The sequence below is a fragment of the Galeopterus variegatus genome, unplaced genomic scaffold (genome assembly GCF_000696425.1).
Source record: "Galeopterus variegatus unplaced genomic scaffold, G_variegatus-3.0.2 Scaffold48, whole genome shotgun sequence".
NCBI classification, from domain to species: Eukaryota; Metazoa; Chordata; class Mammalia; order Dermoptera; family Cynocephalidae; genus Galeopterus; species Galeopterus variegatus.
Window position 1 is genome coordinate 311,090 of NW_007726159.1, and position 5,944 is coordinate 317,033.

Genomic DNA, 5,944 nt, shown 5'->3' on the forward strand with positions numbered 1-5,944 from the left:
TCCTTTTTGTCTTTTTTACTGACCGGTAACAGGATCGCAACCCTTGGTGTCACGCCCATACCGGGGACCGGCAACAGGATCGCAACCCTCGGTGTTGCGTCTGCACCGCGCTCAGCCAGTGAGCGGNAGAATTGCAACCCTCGGTGTTGCGTCTGCACCGCGCTCAGCCAGTGAGCGGGAACCAGTCTCCACATGGGATCCGAACCCTCGGCGGGAGCGCTGCCGCACTCACAAGTGGCGCACTCTCCAGTGCGCCACCGGGCCAGCCCTGGAGATTCTATTTAAGAAAAAAAAAACAACTCACAAGCGGCGCACTCTCCAGTGCGCCACCGGGCCAGCCCTGGAGATTCTATTTAAGAAAAAAAAAACTTCAAAATTGCATACGAAAATGAATATTTCTTTGGATGAGAAAATATATCATGATAAAATATATGCGTAAAAACCTGACCAATACCAAAAATAACCAAATCCAGAAAAATGATATAGTACTTTAGTTAGTCAGGTGCCTGACAAACTTCTAATAGCTCTGTATCACTTGTCTATAAACATTTTGATCATCTTTATATATGACAGTAATTTTGTAAAATTTTCTATAGTGAGAATAAGATAATTCAAGACTTCCCTCTAGTTAATCAAACTGTGTTATTTTATTACTAGTAGGTTAGAGATGTTTCTTTCAGATTTATAACTCATTATTGTAATGCCATATAAACTTTTAAGATTGTAGTAAATTTGGGAGAAAATTCTGTCAAGTTTCTTTCATATATGAAGTATAAAATTTCAGGGCACTTTATTCCTGACAGGAGAGGACTTTTAGTTTGAGTACTCATTGAGAAGAACTGAATCCTTTACTTACGATATACACATGTAATGATGGAAGAACTTTCTAGATATCAATTTCAAGTTCCATATTTTGTCACCTTTTGGTGCTGGGTGCTGTATACAATACAGACTACAATACAATATGACCTCTGGCCCTACACTTTTGTGTAAAGCAGTATAACATTAGCTTTATGATGAATCTACTTCTGTAACAAAGAAGTTTCCACATCACAAAGGCTTCACAAGTAAGTTCTTCCATACAGGAAAGAAGTGCCATCAATCTTTCTATTCAACAAATAGAAAAAGAGGAATACTTCTTAACTGCTTCTATGAGGCTATTAAAACTTTGATACTGAAACCTAACAAGTACATAACAGGAAAGGAAAATGACAGAAAATCTGTCATGATTATAAAAGTAACACTATTAAGCAAAATATTACAAATCAAATCTAGTAATATAGGAAAAGAATATATCATGACCAAGTTGGGTTTATTCCAAAAATTTTAAGTCTCAAATTAACCTTTGAAATCAATCAAGGTAATTCAACACATTAACAGAACAGAGGAGAAAAATCACACAATTATCTCAATATGCACATAACAGCCCATGTTATAAATATCACACTTATGTATAATAAAAAATGGTTAACCAAGAAAACTAAGAAAAGAAGACTTCATTGACCTGACAAAGGTTATCTATCAAACTCTTACAGCAAACTTAATGGTGAGATGAGGAATGAGATGAGAATGCCCACTAGTCAACATTGTATTCAAGGTTCTAGCAAGTGAAATAAGGCATGAGAAAGAAATAAAAAATATGACAATTAGAAGAGAAGTGAAACTGCTTTTATTCACAGGTGACACATTTGTATGTGTAGAAAACCCAAATAATTCTACCTATAGACTATTGGAATAATAAAGGAATATTGCAAGGTTACTGGATATAAGATCTTTGTACAAAAGCAATTGCATTTTTACATAATAGCAACAAACAATTAGACATTAAAATTAAAAAATTAAAAATGCAAATATAAAATCTCATAAATACCTATGAACTAAAGATGTATGAAACCTCTATAAAGACAACTATAAAATATGATTGAGAAATTAAAGAAGCCACACTAAATGGAAGAATATACCACACTCACGATTAGAAGACTCAATATTATGAAGATTTGTTCCTTCCAAATTAATCCATAAACTCAAAGCAGTGTCATTTTAAAAAAAAATCACAACAGATTATCTTAGAGGTAGTTGACATTCAGATCCTAAAACTTGTATAAATGCAAAGGATAAATAGTAGCCAAGACCATTTTGAGGAAGGAAGTCAAAGTTAAAAGACACACTATCAGATATTAAGACATAATAAAGTCACAGTAATTGGGGTTTTTTTTGTGTGTGTGTGATTAGCTGGTACAGGGATCTGAACCTATGATCTTGGTGTTATACGGCTGCACTCTAACCAACTGAACTAACCAGCCAGCCCAAAGTTGTGGTAATTGAGGCACTGTGGTAATGGCACAGAAGACAGTATATCAATGCAATGAATAGAAAGTATAGAAATAAACCCACAAATATTTGACACTTGATTGATGACAACAGTGATACTGTAGATTGGTACAAAAAGAAAAATGGCCTTTGTGTTAAATAGCTGTGGATCAATTAGATATCCATATTAGAAAAAATTTGATCTTGACCTCTCTCTTATCTCATTCACCAAAAAAAAAAAAAGAAAAGAAAGAAAGAACAAATCAATTACAAGTAGATTTTAGGTATAAAAGTCAAAGGTAACACAATAAACCTTCTAGAAAATAATATAAGAAAAGATCACCATGACTGTGGAGTAACCTAAGATTCTCTAACTGGGCCTCAAAAAAAACATTGCAGACAAAGTAAAAACAGGGCCAGCTTTTTTGATTGATATGCAACTCATGTGGTTGCAAAGGGCAGGCTCTGAGCATAGAAGGGTTTCATGCTTTGTTTAATGTTCTGTGACCTCATCTTGAAATTCTTATTAATTTTGAACAAGGAACCCTAAATTTTCATTTTGCACTGAGCTCTGTAAATCATCTAGCCTGTTGTGTAAAGAATAAGTAAATTGGCCCACATTAAAATTAGAAACTTCAGTTCCTCAAACATTATCAAGAGAGTGAAAAGACAGAAAGTGGGAGAAGAGATTTACAATACATATAACTTAAAGGGCTTTTATCTTGAATAAAGAATTTTTACAAATCATTAAGAAAAAATACAGACAACCCAATTAGACTTGGGCAAAAGAATGGAACAACTCTATTAAAAAAGAAAATAGTTACATATCTAATAAAGAAATAGAAAGGTGCCCAATTTCATTAGTCATCCAAAAATGTAGATTAAAACCACAATAAGATGCATCCATTGACATATCCACCAAAATGGTTAAAATTTAAAAACAGCAATATCAAGTGTTGACAGGGATGTAGAACAGTGGTAACTGTCATGCTTTTAATAGTATAACAGATACCTCTTATCACTTTGAGAGGGAAGTTAGACAATGGCAGAGAGTTTGGCATTAAGTTAGTGATAATTACATAGAAAAAGTAAATGAATAAACTAGACAATTCCAATGAAAATTAAAACTTGTGGAGAAAACGGAAAGTATTCTAGTATGGTAGATGGCTCAATTGTGAATAGCATTTACATGTTCTTAATAAAGTAGTCACAATAATGTAAATACTAATAGTGATATTGAAATTAAGACAAACATTTTATCAGAAGTGGGGTAGAACAGGTTAAGGAGATATAAAAGAAGTAAATCCTTACTTTCTAATGGAAGGCCAATAAGAAAGCCCCCCCCCCCAAGAAAAAAATCAACAAAAAGAGTTGAAAATTATTTCTTCAAGTGGAAGAATGGGGACTGCCTATTTTGGTGAACACACAATAGAACTGACATTTTAAATTATATTCAGATAGATCTTAGGTAAAAAGAAAAAAAAAAAGAGAATAACAAATGTTGATGAGGATACAGAGAAAATAGAACCTTCCTACACTGTTGATGGGACTGTAAAACAGTGCAGCCATAATGGAAAACAGTATGGAGATTCCTCAAACAACTATAGATAGAATCGCCATACAATCCATCAATTCCACTGCTGGGTATGTACCCAAAGGAATGGAAACCATCATGTTGAAGGGATGCCTGCACTCCCATGTTTATTGCAGCTCTGTTTACAATAGCCAAGAGTTGGAACCAACATAAATGTCCATCGATGGATGACTGGATAAGAAAAATGTGCTATATACATATAATGGAATACTAGTCAGCCATAAAAAAGAATGAAATTCTGCCATTCACAGCAACATGGATGAACTTAGAGAAAATTATGTTAAGTGAAATAAGCCAGGCATAGAAAGAAAGATACTGCATATCCTCATTCATAAGTGGGAACTAAAAAATAAAAGAAAGAAAAAAAGAAAGAATGATACAACAATCACAATAATATGTTGTACTTTCAAAAGAAGAGAATGGAACAGAGACCACCAGAGGTGGGGGAGGGGGAGTTAGCGACATTGGTAAAAGACCACAAAAAATGATTACATCATATAATGTTGAGTATACTAATTATCCTGATATGACCATCATATATAGCACACAGGTGTTAATATTCAACTGTGTACTCCAAAAATATGTACAATCTCTTATGTTTCAATTAAAAAAGAGTTTTCTGCCACCTTTCAACCACCACAATTATCTTTCTGACTTTCAAAAAAATTCCTCTTCTTTTTAAACAAATTTCTGTTTTGCCTTGAAAAAAAAAGAAAAGGAAAAAGAAAGAAAAAAGAACTTAATAAATAAATTTTAAAAAGAAAGAAAATAGTGAAGAAAGAAAAGAGAAAATGAAAGAAGGAGGGAGAGACCTAATTTTCCAGGCTTGAAAGGAGGGGTTTCCAACATTAATGGGTCCTCTGACCATTCCAGTGAGGTCAAAGTCTCACCATGACCCTCCTCCCACTCTTGTATCTATTGACTGATTAGCTGGTTAAACATGAGTTAGTTAACTCCTGTGTTTCAGTTTCCTCATCAATTAAATGGGCTGGTAATAGAAACCTACTTCATAGGCTGATGCAGAGTTACAGCAAAGCTGACGTGGTGGCATTAAAGTTTTGTAAATTTGCAAAAGTAAGATATTTAAAGCACCATTGATAACTAAAGTCAAAATCAACATAAACCTGCAATGCTCCAATTATTTATCCACAATACCTCCTTCTTCATAAAATGGCACCTGAAAAGCTATTAAAAAAAAAAAAATCCCAGAACTTTGCTTGTTGAGTATACAATCAGGAAAGAGGTTTTAGTTTGGGAAATAGGTACTCTGCTGCCCATGAAATTCCATGTCTTTAGTGAGAAGATTACCTTTGCCTCCCTAGTGCACTCTCTCACTTAACTAGTGCTGCACACACTGGGAGGGCTTGTCTGTCCTTTGCTGTCTCTCCTGCTGAACCACTTCTTTCTTTAGATGCAAAGTCTGCATCTGGTCAAAGACACATTGTGTCTTTAGTCCTGCAAGGCATTTTTCTTCTCCCATTATGTGCTGATTTAATTAGGCCATTTCTCAGAACCTCCCTGACACCCCGCTGGCACAGCCCACAAAGACCTGTGGAATTCTTGCACGAATCTTCAAGCCTTCAGCCAGCACCTGTGTGGGCGATCCTTCACAAAATACAGCTTTTCTCAACTCAAACCTCATTTTAATACAGATATGTATGCTTGAACCTCTGCAAATTATTTCCATTACAGTTAAGAAGTTTGCTATTAAGTGCTATTTATCATTATTTTTTTTGAAAGATGGTGTCATGTTGAGCATAACAATGAGGCAGAAATACAAAGCAGCCTTGATAGGAGGTAGTAAAAGGGAGAGGACACAGCAAAGAGGGAAGAGTTAAGTGCACAAATGACACAATCAGCACAGCAGAGACAAAGGACCTGCTGCCTGGCTCCACCTGTGGTGCATCCAAGACAATGGTCTGATGCCAAAAGAAACCCCCAACTGGGCTGTGGGAGGATATGGTCACCCTCCCTTATGACAGTCCTAGAGACTGAGAGAATTCCACCTGCCCTGCTTTGCTATTTATTGCCTCTGTATCA